The following is a 27219-nucleotide window of genomic DNA, read 5'->3' as shown; positions in this document are numbered from 1 at the left end:
TAAGTCACTGAAAAAAAAAGGCAGCATAACAAATAAAGCTAAGGTACCTTGCTCTCTCCTACTAAATACTGAAAACCTTTTGCACTCTACTGTTACGTTCAGAGGGGCAGAGTCAAAATGTGCCAACCACCTCAAAGGCATTTTCTCACCCGGGAAGCTAAAGAGGGTAAATATGCCCAGGCACTGCGTTTCCCATAGGGGCAGGGATGAGATGAAGGGGAATGGCTGAGGGCCTCGAAGCTCAATGTTAACAGCATCAAAAGGCAACTCCCGTTCCAGGAGCCGGTGGCAGAAAGAAAATCCTGCCAGATTTGGTGGGTGGATGCTGTGGATTGCTCAGCGGGCAGGGCTGCCGCTCCTCGGCGGGTGCTGAGGCCGGACCGCCGCTCTGGGGACCAGGGAGACTGTGGGCCACCCTCCGCTGCTCAACCCCATCCTAAGGACGGGTGGGGGACGGAACGCCTGGAAGGCCCGGTGGGTGCCCCGGCGGCGCGGCGCAGAGCCGGTCCCCAAGCCGACCACGGAGGGTAGGGTGGGGACTGCAGAGCTCGCCTCCGCGGCCGGGGAGAGCGGGGCCGATCCCTTTCCCCGAGATCAGAGAGCGACCTGCTCCCCACGCCCTTCCTACCCAAGAATACTTTTCTTGCTAAGTCACCGAGGGAGGAGGACGATCCCTTCATGGGGAAGGCCGCGGGGGGGTCGCAGCGGCGCCGGCAGCCCCCAAGGCCCGGCCCCGGCGGAGGGGAGCGAGGGCAGCGCCCTCCCCGGCCAATCCCCCTCCTCCGGGTCTCTCACTCAACGGCCGTCGCGGCCGCCATTTTGAGAGCGAGGAGAGAAGAAGAAGGAGGAGGCGGCGGCGGCGGCAGGGGGAGGGGAGAATGGGAGGGAGGGGACCGGCGCAGCCACATCGTCAGGCAGCCGGGCCCGGCCGGCAGCAGCCCGGGCGCGGTGGAGGAGAGAGAGGGGAGGGCGCAGACCCGCGCCGCCTTACCGGAGCGCTGCACCGCCGCCTCCGCAGGGCCTCTTCCGTCCTTCACTCCCATCCACCGGCGGGGGAGGGGGAGGGAGAGGGGAGGGAGGAAGGAGGGAGGGAGGGAAGGAGGGGGGGAGGATGGCGCGCTGGGCCCGGGCCCGGGGAGGGGGAGGGGAGGGGAGCGGGCGGGCTCCTCAGCAGTCCGGGGCTCGAGCCCAAGCTCGGCGCTCGCGGTTTCTCTCGCTCGCGCCCGAGAGCTCCCCTCCTTCTCCTTCTCGCTCCCTAGACCTCCGGTTCGCCGCTCCTCCGCTCGCTCACTCGCTCTCCCGGCCGCCGGACTCCGCCGCCGCCCCGCCGCTCCAGCTCCGTCTGTCACAGGAGCTGCCCCAACGCCCTGACGTCACCGCGCCGCCGCCGCCGCCGCTGCCGCCGCCGCCGCCGCCGCCGCCCCAGACCCGCCAGGAAGCGGGAGGGGCGGGCGCCGGGAGCGGAGGAGGGGCTGCGGCGCATGCGCGGGGCCGCGCCGGGCCGGGGCCGCGCTGCCTTCTAGCGGGCGGGCGGCTCCTCAGAGCCCACGGGCCGGCGGTCGAGTCTGCGCGCGAGGCATTGCTTCTCACGCTCCGCACGCTTCGGTAACCTTGGGAAAGCTCTTTTCCCAGCCCCTCTTCTGACCTGTGGTCCCTTCTGAACTCTGGCCCTCCTCACCTCCCCGCCCTGCTTTTGCGACCCTGCGGCCGACCGCGGGGACCCGTTGGCACCGTGCGGAGCGAGCCTCGGGAGGCGCGAGAGGCAGCGGGGCGCGGCCACCTACCGCCCTTCTGCCTCCGGCCTCCGAGATGATTTCCCAGTTTGCCGGGGCAATGAGGGAGGGGAGTAGGCTAGTTGGCTTGGGAGGAGGAGCTGCAGAGGTTAAAAGGCAGATGGAATGCTATCGTTGTCTTCATTTTTATTATAGATTCTTAATTGGGAGGACTCGCTTTTAGATGTGATTCAGCTATTCTCCTTAGTCACACACACACACACCAGAGTCTCTCCAGGTCTGGAAGCAGATGCCCAAAGAAAGGCCTGGAACTTTATCACTGTGAGGAATGTCTGTGTGAGGTTGCTAAATTATGGATTGAACTATTGATGACAGAGTCGTCTTGGGGATTCGTAATTTATTCCACATAGAGACCCTTGATTTTTTTTTTTTTTTTTTTTTTTTGAGACGGAGTCTCTTCTGTCGCCCAGGCTGGAGTGCGGCGGCGCGATCTCAGCTCACTGCACCCTCCGCCTCCCGAGTTCAAGCGATTCTCCGGCCTCCACCCCCCTAGTAGTTGGGATTACAGGCACACGCCACCACGCTTGGCTAATTTTTGTATTTTAATTAGAGACGGGGTTTCACCATGTTGGCCAGGCTAGTCTCAAACCCCCGACCTCAAGTGAGGTCTGGGATTACAGGCGTCAGCCACAGCTCCAGATGACCCTTGATTTTTAAACAGTGAGATTTGGGGTTCTGAATACTTCAATATGCGCTATTATTTTAATAAGTTTCAAATGAGATTATCTCGTCATTAATTTGCATTGTCCAGGGAAGCTCTTTTCTTGAAACGGGCTTAAGCTTATGTGTACTGATTTTATTGCTCCACTTTATGTAGGTAAACATATATATATGTATATACGGCATTTGAGAAGCAGCAGAGTTAATGAAAGAGACAACTTAGGTGTAAATCCTGGACTCTGCAATTGCCAGAAATGCGACCTAGGGTAAATTACCATACCTCTCTTGGCCCTCAGTTTCTCAATAAAAGAGACCTAATAAGTCCAGGCGTGGGGGCTCACGCCTGTAATCCCAGCACTTTCAGAGGCCTAGGCAGGTGGATCATGAGGTCAGGAGTTCGAGACCAGCCTGGCCAAGGTGGTGAAACCCCATCTCTACTAAAAAAGCAAAACTTCGCTGGGCGCTGTGGCACAGGCCTGTAGCACCTGTAGTCCCAGCTAGACGCTGAGGCAAGAGAATCGCTCGAGCCCGGGAGGCGGAGGTCTTAGTGGAGCCAAGATCACGACACTGCACTCTAGTGTCGGCCATGCCACTCAGCAAGACTCCAAACAAAACAAAAACAAAGAGACCTAATACCCCTGCCTTTATGAGAATTAGAGTGGAGTTGCCGCCTTCCTGGGGACTCATGGATATCTGATAATCATTCTGTTGCTTCATACCAAAACAAGTTTCCTTTGATCAAGAAAGGTTATCTCGGCCAGGCATAGATTGCTAATCCCTGTAATCCCAGCAATTTGGGAGGCCCAGGCAGGAATGGGAGGTTGGGAGTGGGGGCCAAGGATCGCCTGAGCCAAGGAGTTGGAGATCAGCGGGTGCAACATAGTGAAACCTCGTCTCTACAAAAAAAAATTTTTTAATTAGCTGAGTATGGTGGCACATGCCCCAGCTACTGGGGAGGCTGAGATGGGAGGATTGCTTAAGCCCTGGAGATCCAGACCAGCCGGGACAACAAAGCAAGATCCCATCTCTAAAAAATAAATAAATAAATGAAAGAGAAAGAGAAAGTAAAAAAGAGAAAAGGAAGGAAAGACGAACAGCTGGGCGCCATGGCTCACACCTTGTAATCCCAGCATTTGAGATGCCCAGACAGGCAGATCACCTAAGGTCAGGAGTTTGAGACCAGCTTGGCCAATATGATGAAACTCCATCTCTACTAAAAATACAAATATTAGCCAGGCATGGTGGTGCGCGCCTATAATCCCAGCTACTTGCAGGACTGAGGCATGAGAATCGCTTGAAGGCCAGAGGCAGAGTTCACAGTGAGCCAAGAGCACCACTCCAGCCTAGGTAACAAAGCGAGACTCCCTCTGGGGAAAAAAAAAAAAGAAAAAAACAATAAAAACTAAAACTTCTAAATAGCTGGGCATGTTGGCACATGCCTGGAATCCTAGTGACTCAGGAGGCGGAGGCAGGAGGATCACTTGAGCCCAGGAGGCCCAGGCTTCATCGATCATGATCATGCTACTGCACCCTTTACCGTAGCCTAGGCAGATTGGACCCTATTTCTAAAAACAGGTCGAGATCAGTCATTCAAGCTGGTAATCCCAGCACTTTGGGATGCCAACGTGGAAGAGTTACGTGAGCCCAGGAGTTTGAAACCAGCTTGGGCAACATAGGGAAACCCTGTCTCTAAAAAAAGTAGAAAAAGTAGAAAAATTAGCCCATTGTGGTGGTTTGCGCCTGTGGTTCCACCAATTGGGAGGCTGGGATGGGAGGATCATTTGAGACTGGGAGGTGGAGGCTGCAGTGAGCCGAGATCGCACCACTGCTCTCCAGCCTGGGTGACAGAGCAAGACCCTGTCCCAAAATAAAGTTGAATGTAAAATGGGTGAAAAAGAAAGGTTGTCTCCATCCCTGTAAGTGTTCAAAGGGAACATGAGCCAACTGCATGAAGGGTTTGGGTTTTTGCCTCATGAAGATTTGCCAGAGACAAATCAAATTGTCTCCAGAAAGTCTTTTCCAGTGTTACGTTTCTGGGATTTTCAGAAAAAGACAATAAAATGAGGCACAGAGCTTTAGTCTGCGCTGTTGCTTGGGTTCAATAACAGTCAACAAACATACAGTAAATTAGCATCCCTTTGTTCTAAAAATCCTTTCATTTTTACCTTTTAAAATATTTATTGTTGTCTGATATCATGCTACTTAATATTTAATTAGCTGAGTAAATAAGTTCTTTTTTTAAACAAATGCTCTAAAAGTAAACAAAATTGCCCAGAAAGAAATCAGAAACACGTTTATAAATGCTGATTTCATACAAATAGGTAGCACTAACCTCAATAAACCTTGAGCTCACACTCATATTTAGAAAATTTTTAAATCTATATTATGTAATTGTGCACTAAATTGATATCAAATCTTATTTCTATAGCGATTCTTCAAAAAACAATAAACTCTCTTTGGGGGAAGGTGTAAAACTTTCTCCCTGGATTACAATTTTTCTGAACAGAAAACTGTTAGATGCTTACCTTGATGTAAAGTGATGTGTTACGGTTCTACGCACTCTCCCTTCAGTTAGTTGCTAGGATGATAGATCTATCCTAATAAACACTTGTCTGTTGAAAAAGTAGAATTAGGACGTCTATGCTATAAATCATAATTCATAAGGGCTTATACAGAACTTACTATATCCATCCAGGAAACATTTAATAATGGACATTTTAGATGATGTTGGTTGAAAAAAAATTAAGTATAAACATCCGTTTTACCACAATCTAAGAATTTCTCCATTCATTTGAATTGCAAATCTTTATTTTTCCAGCAGACATTTTCAAAATGGAAACATTTATGATGGATTGATTGACTGATTGAGACGAAGTCTCACTGTATCACCCAGCCTGGAGTGCAATGGTGTTATCTCAGCTCACTGCAACATCTGCCTCCGGGGTTGAAGCAATTCTTCTGCCTCAGCCTGCTGAGAAGCTGGGATTACAGGCACCTGCCACCACACTGGGCTAATTTTTGTATTTTTAGTAGAGACGGAGTTTCACCATGTTGGCCAGGCTGGTCTCAAAGTCCTGACCTCAGGTGATGTGCCCACCTTGGCCTCCCAAAGTGCTGGGATTACAGGCGTGAACCACTGCGCTTGACCTGGAAACATTTATTTCAATTACTGCAGTAAAATTAGTATTAGTTTAAACAATTCTGCAAATAAGCTGACTGGAGGAAGTACTCCAAAAACACTTCTATTGGGAAGAGGACCAAATGTCTTATAAAGGTATCTTCAGAACAAAAATTTATGACAAGCACAAATGTTAAAATGTTGTTTTAAGAATTAAACTGTCCTCGGCCGGGCGCGGTGGCTCAAGCCTGTAATCCCAGCACTTTGGGAGGCCAAGGCGGGTGGATCACGAGGTCAAGAGATCGAGACCACCCTGGTCAACATGGTGAAACCCCGTCTCTACTAAAAATACAAAAAATATTAGCTGGGCATGGTGGTGTGTGCCTGTGATCCCAGCTACTCAGGAGGCTGAGGCAGGAGAATTGCCTGAACCCAGGAGGCGGAAGTTGCGGTGAGCCGAGATCGCGCCATTGCACTCGAGCCCGGGTAACGAGCAAAACTCCGTCTCAAAAAAAAAAAAAAGAATTAAACTGTCCTCTATAATTTATAGGCATATGTACTTTGTTATGTGTGCAAATTTGATAGAAAGCAATTATCAAGTTGTGAGAGGAAGCTTTGGGGTATACAAGTTATGTGAATCAAAGTCCCATTTAAAGGAGAATTATGACCCAACTGTCATGGGACTCACTCTAGAAGATTTTAGCTAATTAACATGTGTACCCGTATTTCCCCAAGGCATGGATATGTCAGCGAGGGCAACTCCAACTAGACCCGTCCTCCCTCATCTCAGCATCATAACATCCACCTGTGTCATGAATACTGGGCGTCCATAAAAACAAATTCGAGGCTATTCACAGAGTGAAACTCAGCCTAGACATAGAAAGAATATTTAAAAGCAGCACTTGCCAGGCGCGGTGGCTCACTCCTGTAGTCTCAGCACTTTGGGAGACTGAAGCGGCTGGATCACCTGAGACCAGAAGTTCAAGACCAGCCTGGCCAACGTGGCAAAACTCTGTCTCTACTAAAAATACAAAAACAAATTACCCAGTCATGGTGGCCCAAGCCTGTAGTTCCATCTACTTGGGACGCTGAGGCAGGAGAATCACTTGAACCCGGGAGGCAGGTTTCAGTGAGCCGAGATTGCACCACTTCACTCCAGCATGGGCAATAGAGCAAAACTCAGTCTCAAAAAAAAAAAGAGCTTCTAAGGATCGTGTTTGTGAGTCAGGATTCCTGATCTAGAGACAATGGTCCTCATGGGATGGAGCCCAAAGATGTCTTCAGTAGTAACTGGAATGAGATTGTAGACAGCTTTGATGACATGAACCTCTCAGAGTCCCTTCTCCCTGGCATCTGTGCCTATGGTTTTGAGAAGCTCTCTGCCATTCAGCAGCAGTGAGCCATTCTACCTTGTATCAAGGGTTATGATTACGCTCAAGCATAATCTGGGACTGGGAAAACAGTCACATTTGCCGTATTGATTCTGCGGCAGATTGAATTAGCTCTGAAGGCCACCCAGGCCTTGGTCCTAGCACCCACTCGAGAATTGGCTCAGCAGATACAGAAGGTAGTCATGGCACTAGGAGACTACATGGGTGCCTCCTGTCACGGCTGTACTGGGGACATCAGCATGCATGCTGAGGTGCAGAAACTGCAGATGGAAGCTCCCCATATCATCGTGGGTACCCCTGGCCGTGAGTTTGATATGCTTTATTGGAGATACCTATCTCCCGAATACATCACGATGTTTGCATTGGACGAAGCTGAGCAAATGGTAAGCAGTGGATTCAAGGACCAGATCTATGACATATTCCAAAAGCTCAGCGGCAACATCCAGGTAGTTTTGCTGTCAGCCACAGTGCCTTCTGATGTGCTTGAGATGACCAAGAAGTTCCTGAAGGACCCCATTTGGATTCTTGTCAAGAAGGAAGAGTTGGCCGCATGCGGTGGTTCACGCCTGTAATCTCAGCACTTTGGGAGGCAGAGGCAGGCAGATCATGAGGTCAAAAGATTGACCATCGTGGCCAACATGGTGAAACCCCATCTCTACCAAAAATACAGAAATTAACTGGGCGTAGTGGCATGCACCTGTAGTCCCAGCTACTTGGGAGGCTGAGGCAGGAGAATTGCTTGAACATGGGAGGCGGACGTTGTGGTGAGCTGAGACCGTGCCACTACAATCCAGCCTGGTGACAGAGCAACACTCTGTCTCAAAAAAAAAAAAAAAAAAAAAAAAAACAAAAAAGGCCGGGCGTGGTGGCTCACGCCTGTAATCCTAGCACTTTGGGAGGCTAAAGTGGGTGGATCACCTGAGGTCAGGAGTTCAAGACCAGCCTAGCCATCATGGTGAAACCCCATCTTAAAAAAAAAAAAAAAAAGGATGGAAGAGTTGACCCTGGAGGGTATCTGCCAATTCTACATCAATGTGGAATGAGAGGAGTTGAAGCTGGATGCCGGACCCACTTTGTGTGAGTTGCATGAAACCCTGACCATCAGCCAGGCAGTCACCTTCATCCGCACCCGAAGGAAGGTGGACTGGCTCACCGAGAAGGTGCATGCTCAAGATTTCACTCTCAGGCCGGGCGCGGTGGCTCAAGCCTGTAATCCCAGCACTTTGGGAGGCCGAGGTGGGTGGATCACGAGGTCGGGAGATCGAGACCATCCTGGTCAACATGGTGAAACCCCATCTCTACTAAAAATACAAAAAATTAGCTGGGCATGGTGGCACGTGCCTATAATCCCAGCTACTCAGGAGGCCAAGGCAGGAGAATTGCTTGAACCCGGGAGGCGGAGGTTGCGGTGAGCCGAGATTGCGCCATTGCACTCCAGCCTGGGTAACAAGAGCGAAACTCCGTCTCGGAAAAAAAAAAAAAAAAAAAAAAGATTTAACTCTCACTCTCTCTGCCATGCATGGAGATATGGACCAAAAGGAATGAGATGTGATCAGAAGGGGGTTTGGTTCTGGCTCTAGCAGTTTCAGTACCACTGACTTGCTGGCCGGAGCCATTGATGTGCAGCACATTTCTTTAGTCATCAGCTATGACCTTCCCACCAACAGGGAAAACTATATCCACAGACTTCGGTCAGTTTGGCCATAAGGGTGTGGCTATTAGCATGGTGACAGAGGAAGTCAAGAGGACTCTTCAAGACAGAGACCTTCTACAACACCTCTATTCAGGACATGCTCCTCAGTGTTGCTGACCTCATCTGAGGGGCTGTCCTGCTACCTAGTCGCAGCCAGGGTTCAACCTTGGGGGGCTGAGGAGCAGTGGGATTGGGGAGGGAAGGGAGCCAAGGGATGGACATCTTGTCATTTTTTTTCTTTGAATAGATGTCACTTTATATATATGTTATATATATACACACTTTATACATATATATTATATATATACACGTTGTATATATAATATATATATGTAATTTTTGAAGGTTTTTTTTTTTTAACACGGAGTCTCGCTCTGTCACCAGGCGGGAGTGCAGTGGCGCAATCTCGGCGCACTGCAACCTCTGCCTCCCAGGTTCAAGTGATTCTTCCACCTCAGCCTCCTCCTGAGTAGCTGGGACTACAAGTACACACCACTATGCCCAGCTAACTTTTGTATTTTTAGTAGAGATGGGGTTTTACCATGTTGGCCAGGATGGTCTAGACCTCTTGACCTCGTGATCCGCCCACCTCAGCCTCCTGAAGTGCTGGGATTATAGGTGTGAGCCACCGTACCAGGCCTAATTTTTGAAGTTCTAATATGAAGAAACATAATACAAAAAAAATGTATCAAATTTATTTGGTATGTCACCACCTAAACCAGGCAAAGGGTAGAACAAATTTTCTGGTTTTTTTTTTGAGACAGAGTCTTGCTCTGTCACCAGGCTAGAATGCAGTGGCGCAATCGGCTCACTGCAACCTCCGCCTCCTGGGTTCAAGTGATTCTCCTGCCTCAGCCTCCCAAATAGCTGGGACTACAGGCACATGCCACCATGCCCAGCTAATTTTTGTATTTTTAGTAGAGACGGGGTTTCACCATGTTGGCCAGGATGGTCTTGATCTCTTGATCTCATGATCTGCCTGCCTCAGCCTCCCAAAGTGCTGGGATTACAGGTGTGGGCCACAGTGACCGGCCAAATTTTCTCTTTTTTTTTAAATTTAATTTAATTTTTTAGTTTTTAAAATTTTTTATTTAATTTTGTTTTTCTTTTTTTTTTTTAGAGACGGGGTTTCACTACGTTGGCCAGGATGGTCTCGATCTCTTGACTGCCTCGGCCTCCCAGTGATGGGATTACAGGCATGAACCACCAAGCCCAGCCAATTTAATTTAATATTATTTTACTTTTGAGACAGAGTGTCACTCTTGTTGCCCAGGCTTGAGTACAATGGTGCAATCTCAGCTCACCAAAACCTCTGCCTCCTAGGTTCAAGAGATTCTCCTGCCTCAGCCTCCTGAGTAGCTGGGATTATAGGCATGCATGACCAGGCCTGGCTAATTTTGTATTTTTAGTAGAGACAGGGTTTCTCTCCATGTTAGTCAGGCTAGTCTGGAACGCCTGATCACAGGTGATCGCCCCACCTTGGCCTTCCAAAGTGCTGGAATGACAGGCGTGAGCCACCTTACCCTTTCTTTCTTTCTTTTTTCTTTTACTTTTTTTTTTTTTTTAGACAAAGTCTGGCTTTGTCACCCAGGCTGCTGGAGTGCAGTGGTATGATCTCAGCTCACCGCAAGCTCTGCCTCCTGGGTTCAAGCAATTCTCCTGCCTCAGCCTCCTTATTAGTTGGGACTACAGGCACATTCACCATCCCCAGCTAATTTTTGTATTTTCATTACAGATGGGATTTTGCCATGTTGGCCAGGCTTGTCTCCAGCTCCTGACCTCAAGTGATCCACCCGCCTCGGCCTCCCGAAGTGCTAAGATTACAGGTGTGAGCCACTGCACCTGACCAGGTAAAACAAAGTTTTGGTCAGTTTCTGCTAGTTTTATTTAACTAGTAGAGTAAAAGATTAATTCTCACCGAGAAGGCTTAAGGGAAGTTTTATGAAGGAGTGACTTAAAGTAGGATTTTACAGGCATGAGCCACCACATCTGGCCAAAGGTAACTACTAAAGTCGGGAGCAAGGCAAGGATGTCACCTGTTACTATGCTTAGTAACAACTGCTCTCAAAATTCGAATCTAATGTAATAAGGTAAGAGAAAGAAAGGACATAAAGTTGGAAAGGAAGAGACACATTAGTTTCCTCTTTTTTGGAGGAATAAATATTTATAAAAACTTAAGGCCAGAAGCGGTGGCTCACACCTGTAATCTCAGCACTTTGGGAGACCAAGGTGGGCGGATCACTTGAGCTCGGGAGGTCAAGACCAGCCTGACCAACATGAAGAAACCCAGTCTCTACTAAAAATACAAAAAAAATTATCTCGATGTGGTGGCACATGCCTGTAATCTCAGCTACTAGGAAGGCTGAGGAAGGAGAATCACATGAACCCGGGAGGCGGAGGTTATGGTGAGCCAAGATCACGCCACTGCACTCTAGCTTGGGCAATAAGAGAGAAACTCCATCTCAAAAAAAAAAAAAAAGTTAAAACAACCTATAAAGTTACTTTTTAGTAAACATTCCTGTTATTCTATCAATTTCATTTCTCTGAGGTAATCACCTTCAACAGTTTGATGTGTCTTTTTCGGACACTTTTCTATGCATATGTAGGCATATATATTTCTGAGTATATATACATGGATTTTGAAAAATAAAACTGGGATCGTAAAATACTATTGTCCTGCAACATAATTTATCAATTTAACAAAATTGCATGGACCAATTTCCAGTTTGGTGCTAGAGATCTAACTTATTCTCTTTAATGGCTGCTGCATAGTGTTTCATAGTAATAGCTAATGTCATGTGTTTAACCATTTCTTTTTTCTTTCTTTTTTTTTTTTGGAGACAGAGTCTCGCTCTGTGCCCAGGCTGGAGTGCAGTAGTGGGATCTTGCCTCACTTCAATCTCCAACTCCCAGGTTCAAGCTATTCTCCTGCCTCAGCCTCCTCCTGAGTAGCTGGGACTACAGGTGTGTGGCACGTCACCTGGCTACTTTTTGTTTTTGTTTTTGTTAATAGAGATGAGGTTTCACCATGTTGGCCAGGCTGGTCTCAAACTCATGGAGTCAAGTAATCCACCACCTCAGCCTCCCAAAGTGCTGGGATTACAGGCATGAGCCACCTCACCTGGCCTATTTAACCATTTCTTACTGGTGAATTTTTCATTTTTATTTTTGCTATTAAGGAAAAGTGATTCAATGAATACCTTTATCCATCTATCTTTGCTCACTTTTGAAGAATAATCTTCTAGAAGTGAAGTTGCTAGGTCAAAGGCTATGCAATTTTAAATTTTTCACAGTCTCAAATTATTCTCCAAAAATACTTACCGATTTATACTTATAGGGTTTGAGACCATCCATTTACCCCCAGTCTTACCAATGCTGAAACATACATTCTTGTGACTTTGCTTATCTAGTAGATGAAACACACAAAAACACTCCAAAGGTCATTATTATTTGTAGATTGTATGCTCACTTTCCTGGAAAACTCAAGAAAATCCCCCTTAAAAAAGAAAATTAACTGGCCAGGCGCAGCGGCTCACGCCTATAATCCCAGCACTTTGGGAGGCCAAAGCGGGTGGATCACGAGGTCAAGAGATCGAGACCATCCTGGTCAAACCCTGTCTCTACTAAAAATGCAAAAAATTGGCTGGGCATGGTGGCACATGCCTGTAATCCCAGCTGCTCAGGAGGCTGAGGCAGGAGAATTGCCTGAACCCAGGAGGTGGAGGGTGCGGTGAGCCAAGATCGCACCATTGCACTCCAGCCTGGGTAACAAACAAGAGCGAAACTCCATCTCAAAAAAAAAAAACTCAGAGATGATCCTGGCATAAAAAGAAATGCCTGTTCTGGGACCTTAAAATTAGGCTTCTTAATGAAATTAACGGTTGTTTGAAAAACGTCTCTCTGCTTGTTTACAAAGATCACAAGCTTTGCCAGGGTATCTCAAGATTGTTTTAAGCGTCCCCAGGGATCCTGGGACCCCCATACTGCTTTCCTCATTTAGATGCTTACCCAGTGGTTGGAAAAATCCAGACAAGATGCTTTCAGCTAAACATTGCAGTGTCCTCGGCAAAAAGGAGGGCCAGTGTTAGCTCTGTGACAATTCCCTGTTTTTCCAAACCATGAATCAGCCCCATTGTCTCATCCGCCTCTGTGCATCATTCATTCTGTTCATCCCAGCTAACGGCAAAGGCAGGAACATGGCAGAGAAACTCAAACTCCTACTTAATTCTGCTTGTAAAGGGAGTCAGGATTTCTCCTGGGCCGCTTTGGAGAAATGTCTGGAAGTGCATCAGAAAGCTGATTTTGTGGAAGGTTAATTTATTGACAGTAAACTTAAATGTATTACAAATTCCTAACTTTCATACGAATACCTGGCAATCAGCCAGCATTTTTCATCCGAAGGTAAGAAGTCTCCAAATGTGAATATATAAACATTTTCTGCTACCACATCACATCAGTTTTTTTCCTCCCCTCCTCCACTGGCTTTTCTTACTCCCAGATTTTCTCCCTCCTCCTCCTTATCCTCCCTGCTCCTTCCCAGCTGGAAACAAATAATAGTTTAACCTGGATAATACCCTCCCTTGTTCACTTTGCATAGCTAATGTTCACTCAACTGGCCTAAACCTTTCATGCAATTTATTTTATAAAGAACATAAGAGGGGAGGATTCGGTCTCTGGCTCATAGCACCCATTGCCCAAAAAGTCAGCTCTGCTTCTCAGTCCCCATGGGCTGGATCCAAGTCGTGTCTTTCTACTGCATGATAACTCATTTTACCTCTATTGTAGTAGGTAGGACTCCTTGTTCTAAAGAACAGAAACCCATTTGAGTGAGCCTACGGGGGAAAAAAAGGGCAGTTTTGAAAGGATAGAGAGGTGCTTTCATAGCACTGACAGACAGGTATGCAACAGGGTCCCAAAAACATCTAGAACCCAGGAGCCGCAAAGCAATCTTTTTCTTTTCTTTTCTTTTTTTTTTAAGATGGAGTCTCACTCTGTTGCCCAGGCTGGAAAGAAGTGATACAATCTCGGCTCACTGCAACCTCCGTTTCCTGGGTTCAAGTGATTCTCCTGCCTCAGCCTCCCATGTAGTTGGAATTACAGGCATGGCTCACACCTCCTTTCTCAACACTTTGGGAGGCCAAGGAGGGCTGATCACTTGAGCCCAGGCGTTGGAGACCAGCGCAGGCAAAACCCCAGCTCTTCGAAACAAAGACAAAAATTAGCTGGGCACCGTAGTTGCACTCGTAGTCCCAGCTCCTTGGAAGGCTGAGGTGGGAGGATTGATTGAGCCCAGAAGGTCAAGGCTGCAGTAAGCTGTGATCCTGCCACTGCACCCCAGGCTGCAAGAACCTGTCTCAAAATAATAATAATAATAATAATAATACATTAAAAAACAATAAATGCCTGTTTTCCAAAGTGGCCGTTCCCTTTTCATATTCCTACTTGCAACGTATATGCATGAAAGTTCCAGTCATTCTGTATCCTCTGTAACATTTGGTATTATGAATTTATTTATTTATTTGTTGGCCAGGCTAGTCTTGAACTCCTGACCTCATGATTCACTCGCCTTGGCCTCCCAAAGGGCTGGGATTACAGGTGTGAGCCACTGCGTCCGGCCAATGAATTTATTTGTATTTTAACCACTCTAATAGGTGTGTGGTGGTACATTATGGGTTTTTGTTTTTGTTTTTGTTTTTTTTGAGATGGAGTTTCGCTCTTGTTACCCAGGCTGGAGTGCAATGGTGCGATCTCAGCTCACCGCAACCTCTGCCTCCTGGGTTCAGGCAATTCTCCTGCCTCAGCCTCCTGAGTAGCTGGGATTACGGGCACGTGCCACCATGCCCAGCTAATTTTTTTGTATTTTTAGTAGAGACGGGGTTTCACCATGTTGACCAGGATGGTCTTGATCTCTTGACCTCGTGATCCACCCGCCTCGGCCTCCCAAAGTGCTGGGATTACGGGCTTGAGCCACCGCGCCCAGCCATATTATGGTTTTAATTTGCACCCAGTGGCCAATGATACTGAACTTTTTTTCATGTGCTTATTTGCCATCGTTTTCTCTTACCTGGTAGAGGTCTATTTTATATATTTTGCCCACTTTTTTCCTTTTTTTATTTTAATTTTTATTTTGAGATGGAGTCTTGCTCTGTTGCCAGGCTGGAGTGCAGTGACAGGATCTCGGCTCACTGCAACCTCCGCCTCCCGGGTTTAAGCAATTCCCTGCCTCAGCTTCCTGAGTAGCTGAGATTACAGGTGTGTGCCACCATGCCCAGCTAATTTTTGTATTTTTAGTAGAGGTGGGGTTTCACCATGTTGGCCAGGCTGATCTTGAACTCCTGACCTCATGATCCACCCACCTCAGCCTCCCAAAGTGTTGGGATTACAGGCGTGAGCCACTTCACCAGGCCCTTTTTAAAAAAAATTTTTTTTTTTTTATACAGTCCCGCTCTGTCACCAGGTGCCAGGCTGGAGTGCAGTGGCACAATCTCACCTCACTGCAATCTCTGCCTCCTGGGTTCAAGCAATTCTCCTGCCTCAGCCTCCTGAGTAGCTGGGATTACGGGCATGTGCCACCACGCCCAGCTAATTTTTGTATTTTTTAGTAGAGACGAGGTTTCACCATGCTGGCCAGGATGGTCTTGATCTCTTGACCTCGTGATCCGCCCGCCTCGGCCTCCCAAAGTGCTGGGATTACAAGCATGAGCCACCGCGCCCGGCCTTTAAAATGTTTAATAGAGGTTGGGGGTTCTCACTGTATTGACTAAGCTGGTCTTGAACTCCTAGCCTCAAGTGATCTGCCTGCCTAAGCCTCCCAAAGCACTGAGATTACAGGTAAGAGCCACCACGCCCAGCCCCAGATACAAAGCTTTTTATCAGATATGTGTTTTTAAAATATTTTCTTCCAATTTATATCTTGTCTTTTCATTTTCTCTTTCTTTTTTCTTTTTTTCTTTAACTAGAGATGGGGTTTCATCTGTTGGCCAGGCTGGTCTCGAACTCCTGACCTTAGGTGATTTGCCCACCTCTCAGCCTCCCAAAGTGCTGGGATTACAGGCGTAAGCCACCGTGCCTGGCCATCTTTTCATTTTCTTTCTTTTCTTTTTTTTTAAAAAAAGACGGGGTTTCACCATGATGGCCAGGCTGGTCTTGAACTCCTGACCTCAGGTGATCCACCCACCTCGGCCTCCCAAAGTGCTGGGATTACAGGCATAAGCCGCCATGCCCAGCACTTCATTTTCTTAAGTGTTTTTGGAAAGCAGAGGTTTTCATTTATTGAATCTAATTTAAGCATTTTTTCTGGTTCATGTTTTCTTCTATGTATTATCTATAAAATTTTTTTTTTTTTTTTTTTTTTTTTTTTTTTTGAGACGGAGTTTCGCTCTTGTTACCCAGGCTGGAGTGCAATGGCGCAACCTCGGCTCACCGCAACCTCCGCCTCCTGGGTTCAGGCAATTCTCCTGCCTCAGCCTCCTGAGTAGCTGGGATTACAGGCACGCGCCACCATGCCCAGCTGATTTTTTGCATTTTTAGTAGAGACGGGGTTTCACCATGTTGACTGGGATGGTCTCGATCTCTCGACCTCGTGATCCACCCGCCTCGGCCTCCCAAAGTGCTGGGATTACAGGCTTGAGCCACCGCGCCCGGCCTATAAAATTTTGCCTAAGTCTCAAATACTTCCTTCTAGAAGGTTTATAGTTTTAGGCCGGGTGTATGTGGTGGCTCATGCCTGTAACCCCAGCAGTTTGGAAGGCCGAGGCAGGTGGATCACGAGATTGAAACCATCCTGGCCAATATGGTGAAACCCCATCTCTTCTAAGAATAGAAAAATTAGCTGAGCGTGGTGGCACGCACCTGTAGTCCCAGCTACTCGGGAGGCTGAGGCAGGAGAATCCCTTGAACCCAGGAGGCGGAGATTGCAGTGAGCCGAGATTTCGCCATTGTAATCCAGCCTGGTGACAGAGCAAGACTCTGTTTCAAAATAAAAAAAAAAGAGAAAGTTTCTAGTTTCAGTTTAAATTTAGGTGTATGATTCATATATGATCAAGGTTCCCTTTCTTGCATATTAATATCCAATTGTTCCAGCACCGTTTCGAGAAACCAGCTTATTCTAACTACCATATTATGTTATATACAACACTTTTCTTTTTTCTCTTTTTGGTGAGACGGAGTCTCGCTCTGTTGCCAAGGCTGGAGACAGTGACACAATCTCAGCTCACTGCAACCTCCACCTCCCAGGTTCAAGCAACTCTCCTGCCTCAGTGTCCCAAGTAGCTGGGACTACAGGCACGTGCCATCACGCCCAGCTAATTGTTCTATTCTTAGTAGAGACAGGGATACACCATGTTGGCCAGGATGATCTCGATCTCTTGAACTCATGTTTTCCCCGCCTCAGCCTCCAAAAGTGCTGGAATTACAGCTGTGAGCACGCACAGTCCTCTGTATTTTGAGATAAAGTCTTTGTCGCCCAGGCTGGAGTGCAGTGGCGCGATCTCGGCTCACTGCAATCTCTGCCTCCTGAGTTCAAGTAATCCTCCTGCCTCAGCCTTCCAAGTAGCTGGGATTACAGACCTGTGCCACCATGCCCAGCTAATTTTTGTATTTTTAGTAGAGACAGGTTTCACCATGTTGCCCAGGCTGCTGTGGAACTCCTGACCTCAGGTGATCTGCCCACCTTGGCCTCCCAAAGTGCAGTTCTGGGATTATAAGCGTGCACCACTGCACCCAGCCAACAATTGTTTTCCTTCTTTGTACCAAAGTCTGGTGAGGTTTGTGGATATACAAGTGACACACTCTGCTATTCCTTACAATTTACAAAGTACCGTATATTTAATTACATATTCTCATTTGAATCTCAGCCCTTTGAGGTAGGAATAAAATATTATTACTTCCATTTTACAGATGAAGAGATGGAGAGAAACTGGGTGCTTTACCCAAGATGACAAAGCATTCAGTGAGACAACCTACATTCAAATCCAGGTCTTCTGCCTATTTTTTTTTCTTTTTTTTTTATGGTGAAAAGATATACATATATTTAGAATTAGCCAGCTGGACTCCGTTTAGATGATCCCAATTTTGTTGGCAACATCCAAAGCATCGTAATCAGGAGCCAGTCGAACATATGCCTCCTTCTCTCCATCAGGCCGAATCAGGGTGCTGACCTTGGCCACATCAGTGTCATAGAGCGTCTTCACAGCCTGTTTGATCTGGTGCTCATTGGCTTTAACATCCACAGTGAACACAAGTGTGTTGTTGTCTTCTATCTTCTTCATGGCAGACTCAGTGGTCAGCGGAAACTTGATGATAGCGTAGTGGTCAAGTTTGTTTCTCCTGGGGGTGCTCTTCGGAGGATATTTGGGCTGCCTCCGGAGTCGCAGTGTCTTGGGCTGCTGGAAGGTGGGTGACGTGCGGATCTTCTTTTATTTTGTGGCTGTGGGCACCTTTCAACACTGCCTTCTTGGCCTTTAAAGCCTTCGCTTTGGCTTCGGCTTTAGGCAGGGCAGGAGCTTCCTTCTTCGCTTTCAGTGCCATCTTGTGAAAAGGGTCCTTTTTTCTTGTTTTTTGAGACAGAGTCTCACCCTGTCGCCCAGGCTGGAGTGCAGTGGCAGGATCTCGGCTCACTACAACCTCTGCCTCCTGGGTTCAAGCACTTCTCCTGCCTGAACCTGCTGAGTAGCTGGGAAGGCATACACCACCATGTTCAGCTTATTTTTGTACTTTTAGTAGGGATGGGGTTTCGCCTTGTTTGGCCAGTCTGGTCTCAAAATCCTAACCTCAGGTGATCTACCTGCCTCAGCCTCCCAAAGTGCTGCGATTACAGGCATGAGCCATCACTCCTGGCCAGGATTTGCTTTTCAAAGGGTCTGATACTGGCCTCCAGGTATACAGAAGCAACCATATTGCCTCTGTCTCACCAACGTCATGTTCCAGCCAGAATGCTTTTTGGTTGCAAGAAAGAGAAACCAGCTGGAAATAGGTGAAGTAAAGGAAGGTTCAGTGTAAAAGATAATGGAATTCGAGAAAAGCAAAAATGAATCACAGAGCCTCGGGGAAAGCAGGAGACAGTCATTCTGCTGGGAACAAGCCACTCTGCGTGTCTCTGTGATGCTTTCTCTGTGCAATGGGTGCGTCTGCTCAGCTTTTTCCAGCTCCTCCCAATTGTCTTCCACTGAATTTTATGCCTATATTTTTCTTCCTGGGATGGAGTCTTGCTCTGTTGCCCAGGCTGGAGTGCAGTGGCACGATCATAGTTCACTGTAGCCTTGACCTCCTGCGCTCAAGCAATCTTTGCATCTCAGACTCCCAAATAGCTGGGACTACAGGTACACGCACCTATTGTCCCAGATATTCAGGAGGGGAGGCAGAAGAATCACTTGAACTTAGGAGGCAGAGGCTGCAGTGAGCCAAGATCAAACCACTGTACTCCAGCCTGGGTAACAGAGTGAGACTCCATCTCAAAAAAAAAAAAAAAAAAAAAAACCGCCGTGCCAAAAAAACAAGGTGAGGCACAGTGGCTCACATCTGTAATCCTGGCACTTGGGGAGGCTGAGGTGGGCAGATCACCTGAGGTTAGGAGTTCGAGACCAGCCTGTCCAACATGGTGAAACCCTGTCTCTACTGAAAATACAAAAAATTAGCTAGGCATGGTGGTGTGCACCTGTAATCCCAGCTATTCGGGAGGCTGAGGCAGGAGAACTGCTGGAACCCAGGAGGCAGAGGCTGCAGTGAGCCGAGATTGTGCCATTGCACACCAGCCTGGCAACAGAGTGAGACTCTGTCTCAAAAAACAACACAAAACAAAACAAAAAGGTATGCTTAGTGAAATGGAATATTATCATAAAAATGTGTTGTACTAATTTAATGTGTGATAAATGGGATTTCTTTTTTGTTTATATTATTAGTGAGATTGAACTTTCCCCCCCCATTTATATGTTTGTAATCTCTTTTGGTTTGTTTGTTTTGTTTTGTTTTTTTGAGATGGAGTCTCACTCTGTTGCCAGACTGGAGTGCTGTGGTGTGATCACTGCAGCTCACTGCAACTTCCGCCTCCCAAAGCAATTCGCCTGCCTCGGCCTCCCAAATAGCTGGGATTACAGGTGCCCGCCACCACACCCAGCTAATTTTTGTATTTTTAGCAGAGACAGGGTTTCACCATGTTGGCCAGGTTGGCCTCAATCTTTTGACCTCGTGATCTATCTGCCTCACCCTCCCAAAGTGCTGGGATTACAGGTGTGAGCCACTGCGCCCGGCTGTTTTGTTTTGTTTTTGTTTGAGATGGGTTTTCGCCATGTTGCCCAGACTGGTCTTGAACTCCTGGACTCAAACAATCCACTGGCTTCGGGCTCCCAAGGTGCTGAGATTACAGGCATGAGCCACCGTGCCTGGCCTGTTTATTTGTTAATGTTCTTGGTGCATTTTTCTATTGCTGTATCCACCTTTTCCTCATGGATTAGTAAGAGACCATTCACCACTTGTCTATCACATATATTGCAAATATTTCCCCCAGTTTGCCATTTGTGTTATGACTTTGTGAAGGGATTTGGGCATCAAAAAATATGGTGAGCCAGGTGCAGTGGCTCATGCCTGTAATGTCAGCACTTTGAGAGGCCAAGGCAGGTGGATCACTTGAGGCCAGCCTGGCCAACATGGTGAAACCTCATCTCTACAAAAATTAGTGTGTGCCTATAAGTAATCCCAGCTACTCCAGAGGCTGATGCAGGAAAACTGCTCGAACCCAGGAGGCGGAGGTTGTGGGTGAGCTGAGATTGCACCAGTGCACTGCCTGGTCAACAGAGTGAGACCCTGTCTCAGAAAAAAAAAATGTGGTGGATTTTTTTGTTTTGTTTTGGTAGTCAGAACTATTATCTTTTCCTTCATGTTTTCTTTTTCTTTTTCTTTTTTTTTTTTTTGAGACAAGGTTTCGCTCTTGTTACCCAGACTGGAGTGCAATGACATGATCTCGGCTCACCGCAACCTCCACCTCCTGGGTTCAGGCAATTCTCCTGCCTCAGCCTCCTGAGTAGCTGGGATTACAGGCATGTGCCACCATACCCAGGTAATGTTTTGTATTTTTAGTAGAGACGGGGTTTCACCATGTTGACCAGGATGGTCTCAATCTCTTGACCTTGTGATCCACTCGCCTTGGCCTCCCAAAGTGTTGGGATTACAGGCGTGAGCCACCGCGCCTGGCTCCTTCATGTTTTCTACCCTTAGTGTTATATTTAGGAAGTGCTCTAGTATCCACAATCCTAATAGTACTCATTTTCTTTCTAGAACATTTATGGTTTCATTTTGCACATTACTTTGCATGTGGTACAGAGTGGACATAACAATAGCTAACTTGTATGAGGTACATTCTGTGTAATAGGCATCATGTTTTTACTTTTTTATACTCATTATCCCTTTTAATCTTCATAATCATGTGAGGTAGTCATTTTTATTATTTTGCTTTTAAATAAGGGAGAAATTAGGCTTTGGGAAATTAAGTATCTTGCCTGCAATTAACACAGCTAATTAGTGGCAAAACTGGCATTCAAACCCCAAGTCTGTTTACTTTCAAAGGTCTTTGTGTGTGTATGTGTGACAGGGTCTCCTCCGTCACCTAGACTGGAGTGCAGTGGCATGATCATAGCTCACTGAAGCCTCAACCTCCCAGGCTCAAGTGATCCTTCTACCTCAGCCTCCTGAGTAGCTGGGACCACAGGCGTGCGGCACCAATCCTAGCTAATTTTTAAAAAATTGTTTGTAGAGATGTGGTCTCCCCTCAAATTGTTAGTAATTTTTTCCAATATCATTTGATAAATTCAACCTTTCCCCACTGATTGATGCCATTTTTTGTTTGTTTGTTTGAGACAGGAGTTTCACTCTTGTTGCTCAGGCTGGAGTGCAGTGGCACAATCTCGGCTCACTGCAACCTTTGTCTCCTGGATTTAAGCGATTTTCCTGCCTCAGCCTCCCGAGTAGTTGGGATTACAGGTGTGTGCCACAATGCTCAGCTAATTTTATTGGATTTTTATTTATTTATTTATTTATTGAGACAGAGTCTCACTCTGCCGCCCAGGCTGGAGTGCAGTGGCTCGGTCTCAGCTCACTGCAATCTCTGCCTCTTGGGTTCAAGCAATTCTCCTGCCTCAGCCTCTTGAGTAGCGGGGATTACAGGCATGCCACCACACTACACACCTGGCTAATTTTTGTATTTTTAATAGAGATGGGGTTTTGCCAAGTTGGCCAGGCTGGTCTCCTGACCTCAAGTGATCCACCCACCTTGGCATCCCAAAGTGCTGGGATTACAGGCAAGAGCCACTGTGCCCGGCCAATTGATGCCACTCTTATTATCTAATAGCTTTTGATAATTCTTGAGGTCTATTTCTGCCTGTTTTTTCCCCTCTTCTATTGATTATTGTGCCCATTCCAGTGCCCGTAGCATACTGTTCTAGTGACTGTTGCATTATTTATACATTCTATTATCTGGTAGGCCAAGTCACTAATAGATGTTCTTCTTTTCAAAGTTTTCAAATTTTTCCTTTATGATAGATTATTCCAGAAAACCTTTAGAATTATGTTGCAAAGCCCTCAAGAAATTCCACTGAGAATTTTAGCTGAGCATGTAATCCCAGAACTTTGGGAGGCCAAGGCAGGTGGATCACCTGAGGTCAGAAGTTAGAGACTAACCTGGCTAACAAGGTGAAACCCCGTTTCTACTAAAAATACAAAAAATTAGCCAGTGTGGTGGCTCATGCCTGTATTCCCAGCTACTATGGAGGCTGAGGCAGGAGAATTGCTTGAACCTGGGAGGCGGAGGTTGCAGTGAGCCGAGATCACGTCACTGCACTCCAGCCTGGGCAACAAGACTGAAACTTTGCCAAAAAAAAAAAAAAGGAAAAAAAAAAAGAAAGAAACCCCACCCCACTGAGATTTTTTGCTGAAATCGCATTAAAAAGTCTATTGGGGGCTGGGGATGTCTTGTGTGCTGAGTGGAGCTCACGGGATTCCTCAGTTCATGGCCATGTGGTCTTGTAAGGTCTTTCACTCATTTGAACCCCACCTTTACTCTTGGTCCACATTCCCTTCCCCTCCCACATAAATACCCACTGTTATGTGTTTGAAATGTACCCTTGGAAATGTAAGTGTAGTAGAAAACATACTCCTGTTTTGGTTGTATGTTTTTTCTTTTTTATTTCCTTTCTATTTTTGTTCTTATTATTTCTGCAACAAAAGCCACATTCGATGTATGTTTTCAATTTAAATTAACAGTATTGGTCTAAGAATCTTTTTTTATTCCTTTACAACACTGTTCTCTCTCTCTCTCTCTCTCTCTTTCTCTCTCTCTCTCTCTCTCTCTCTCTCTCTCTCTCTCTCTCTCTCTTTCTGATGGAGTCTTGCTTTGTTGCCCAGGCTGGAGTGCAGTAACACAGTCTTGGCTTACTGCAACCTCCACCTCCCAGGTTTAAGCAATTATCCTGCTTCAGTTCCTGAGTAGCTGAGATTACAGGTATGCACCACTACACACCCAGCTAATTTTTGTATTTTTAGTAGAGACCGGGTTTCACCATGTTGGCCAGGCTGTTCTCGAACTCCTGACCTCAAGTGATCTGTCCGCCTCAGCCTCCCAAAGTGCTGGGGTTATAGGCGTGAGCCACCGCGCCCAGCCCCAACACTGTTTTTATGAACTCCTCCTGCTGCTACATGTACATCTAGCTCCTAGGTCCTATTGCTGAGTAGCAGCACATGGGATGCACCCCAATATTCTACTAGTGATGGGCACCTAGCATGCCCCAGCTCCTCATTTTTACAACAAAGCTGCAGCGAACATCCTTGTACATGACCCCTTGTGGACTAGAGGACTCTTGGATGTACAGACTCACCCCCAACCCAGGCTGAGATTGCTGGTTTCTCAGTTTTTATTTTATTTCATTTTATTGAGATGAAGTCTTGCACTGTTGCCTGGGCTGGAGTGCAGTGGTGTGATCTTGGCTCACTGCAACATCTGCCTCCCAGGTTCAAGCGATTCTCCTGCCTCAGCCTCCCAAGCAGCTGGGATTACAGGTGCGCACCACCACATCTGGCTGACTTTTTTAGCATTTTTAGTAGAGATGGAGTTTCACTATGTTGGCCAGGCTGGTCTCAATTCTTGACTTCGTGATCCCCCTGCCACAGCCTCCCTAAGTGCTGGGATTACAGGCATGAGCCACCGAGCCTGGCCCTTGGTTGCTGGGTCTTTATATCCTTGACTTCCCCAATTCAGCCACACTTATTTCTAGAACATCAGCACCAGTTTACATTCCCATGATGAGACAAAAGGATGATCATTTCTCTCATTTTTACCCTGCTATTTTCTAACTCTAATTTTTGCCCCTCTGTGAGGTATAAAATGGTATCTCATTGTTTTAACTTGCATTTCATTGATTACTAGTGAGTTTGAACATCTCTTTTTTAAAAATTTTTCTTTAATGAGGCAGAGTCTTGCCCTGTTGTCTAGGCGGGAGGGAGTGCAGTGGCATGATCTCTGATTACCGCAACTTTTGCCTCCCGAGTTCAAGCGATTCTCCTGCCTCAGCCTCCCAAGTAGCTGGGATTACAGGCATGTGCCACCATGCGCAGGGAATTTTTGTATTTCTAGTAGAGACAAACTTTCACCATGTTGGCCAGGCTGGCCTCAAACTCTTGACCTTAGGTGATCCACTGGCCTTGGCCTCCCACTGTGCTGGGATTACAGGTGTGAGCCACCACAGCTGGCTAAACATCTCTTCTTATGCCTACCGGTCATTTGCATTTCCCAGCCTGGGCATTACCTGTTTACAGCCTTTGCCCATTTTCCCAGTAGGTTTCCTATCTTTTTTGTGTTCTTTTATCTTTCACATTTGGGTATCTAATTCCCCTGGAGTCCAGATTCATGTATAGTAGGTTATAGGAATCATAATTTATTTTTCTTCAAGTAGTGAGACAGTTTTACCTTCTACTGAATAATTTGTCTTTTCTATATTGATTTATAGTGTCATTCTCATATCAAATTTCTATAGATGATTAATGGGTACAAAATGTAGTTAGAAAAATGAGACCTATTATGTGATAGCACAACAGGGTGAGCATAGTCAATAATAATTTAAATGTACAGTTAAAAATAACTAAAAGAGTATAATTGGATTATTTATAACACAAAACATAAATGCTTGAGGGGATGGAGACCCCATTCACCATTTACCATGATGCGATTATTATGCATTGCATGCCCGTATCAAAGTATCTCATGTATCCCATAAATATATACACCCCATAAATATATACATCCCATAAATATATACAAATAAAAATAAAAATAAAATTCCTATCGATGCATGCGTCTGTTTCTGAGCTCTCTATTCTGGTTCTCTGGTTATGTATCTGTTCCTGTGGTAACAACATTCTGGTTTTATGATAATGGCTTCATAGCATATTATAAAATCCGATTGATCTGATTAAGCTAATCCCCTTCTGTAGCTCTTGGTTTTCAAAATTAATTTAGTTGATTAGGTGCCATGGCTCACAATCCCAGCACTTTGGGAGGCCAAAGCGGACAGATCACTTGAGCTCAGGAGTTTGAGATTAGCATGGCCAACATGATGAAATCCCATCTCTACAAAAAATACAAAAATTAGCCAGCATGGTGACTCATGCCTGTAATCACTGCTACTCAGGAGGCTGAGGTTTGAAGACCATTTGAGCCTAGAGGCAGAGGTTGCAGTGAGCAGAGATCGTGCCACTGCACTCCATCCTGGGTGACGCAATAAGACCTTGTCTAAAAAAAAATTAACTTACTCCAATAAGAAAAGTGTGACATTTCTCAACAAATCATGATGACATTTTGGATAGAACTATATTTAATTTATAGATTAATTTCTGATAATTGACTTTTAAAAGTAATATCAGTACACACATTTAAGAATAAAATAGGGTCAGGCACAGTGGTTCAGACCTGTAATCCCAGCACTTTGGGAGGCCGAGGTGGTGGATCACTAGGTCAGGAGTTCAAGACCAACCTGGCCAACATGGTGAAACCCCCGTCTCTATTAAAACTACAAAAATTAGATGGGCGTGATGGCAGGTGCCTATAATCCCAGCTACTCACAGGCTGGAGTGCAGTGGTACTATCTTGGCTCACTGCAACCTTTGCCTCCCAGATTCAAGTAATTATCCTGCCTCAGCCTCCCATGCAGCTGAGACTATAGGCACGTGCCGCCATGCCCAGCTAACTTTTGTAATTTTAGTAGAGATGGGGTTTTACCATATCGGTCAGGCTGGTCTCGAACCCCTGACCTCAAGTGATCCACCTGCCTCAGCTTCCCATAGTGCTGGGATTACAGGTGTGAGCCACTGTGCTCAGCCTCTTGTGGTGTATCTTCTTATTTCTAAATAAGACATTTACCATCATTTAAAAATGTTCCTATATGGATACAATCTATTACTTAGTCTAGAAATAGAATTTTGCTCTAATTTACAATGGACATAGACACACACTCATGTACACATCCTTCTTCATTCCTCCCAGTATCATTGTATTACAATTTTTAAAAATCGGCCAGGCACAGTGGCTCATGCCTATAATCCCAGCACTTTGGGAGGCCAAGGCGGGCGGATCACGAGGTAAGGAGATCGAGACATCCTGCCAACGTGGTGAAAACCTGTCTCTACTAAAATACAAAAATTAGCCGGGCGTGGTGGCACGCACCTATAACCTCAGTTACTCTCAAGGCTGAGGCAGGGGAATCACTTGAACCTGGGAGGTGGAGGTTGCAGTGAGCCCAGATCATGCCACTGCACTCCAGCCTGGACAGCAGAGAAAGACTCCATTTCAAAAAAAAAAAAAAAGTCGATACTCACTGCTTTCCTTGTTGTAACCATGCAATATCGTTCACAGCTAAGCCATACAGGGAGCCATGATTACATGTCCTTTCTTGTACAACTTTCAATTTTCTCTGGCAGTAAAAACAACCTTGCTTTGACTGGGCGTGGTAGCTTACACCTGTCATCCCAGCACTTTGGGAGTTTGAAATGGGAGGAATGCTTGGGCCAGGAGTTCAAGACCAGGTTGGGCAATGTACTGAGACTGTGTCTACAAAAAATGTTTGAATGCCTGACCTTGTGATCTGCCCACCTTGGCCTCCCAAAGTGCTGGGACTACAAGCATGAACCAATGGGCCCAGCCTGGTTTCTTTTTTGAGATGGAATCTCACTCTGTTGCCCAGGCTGGAGTGCAAAGGTGCAGTCTCGGCTCACTGCAACCTCCACCTCCCGGGTTCAAGTGATTCTCCTGCCTCAGTCTCCTGAGTAGCTGGGGTTACAGGCATATGCCACCACGCCCAGCTAATTTTTGTATATTTAGTAGAGAGGGGGTTTCATCATGTTGGCCAGGCTGGTCTTGAACTACTGACCTCAGGTAATCTGCTGTGCCAGCCTCCCAAAGTGCTGGGTCTACAGGCATGAGCCACTGCACCCGGCTTGTTGGTTGGTTTTCTATGTGCCTATGACCAGTTCAAAATCTGCACCATAACTAAATCTGGTCTCAAAATAGACAGACACAGTGGAAAGCTA

At 46.5% G+C, this 27219-nt stretch overlaps 1 protein-coding gene and 1 pseudogene across 2 annotated transcripts in view; one reads left to right on the top strand and one right to left on the bottom strand.

Annotated features, from left to right (window-relative positions):
• The window catches only part of PAFAH1B1 (platelet activating factor acetylhydrolase 1b regulatory subunit 1), a 110950-nt gene extending 109569 nt beyond the window's left edge, over nt 1-1381 (bottom strand). For both annotated transcript variants that reach the window (XM_074387973.1, XM_039475716.2), the window contains exon 1: nt 992-1381. The gene's annotated coding sequence lies outside the window, so the exon portion shown is untranslated. The remainder of the gene's footprint in view (nt 1-991) is intronic.
• LOC101039822 (eukaryotic initiation factor 4A-I-like) lies at nt 1112-8814 on the top strand (annotated as a pseudogene).
• The last annotated feature ends 18405 nt before the right edge of the window (nt 8815-27219 follow it).

Source organism: Saimiri boliviensis, chromosome 17, assembly GCF_048565385.1.
Source record: "Saimiri boliviensis isolate mSaiBol1 chromosome 17, mSaiBol1.pri, whole genome shotgun sequence".
Classification (NCBI taxonomy): Eukaryota; Metazoa; Chordata; class Mammalia; order Primates; family Cebidae; genus Saimiri; species Saimiri boliviensis.
This window is presented reverse-complemented; position numbering and strand designations above follow the sequence as displayed.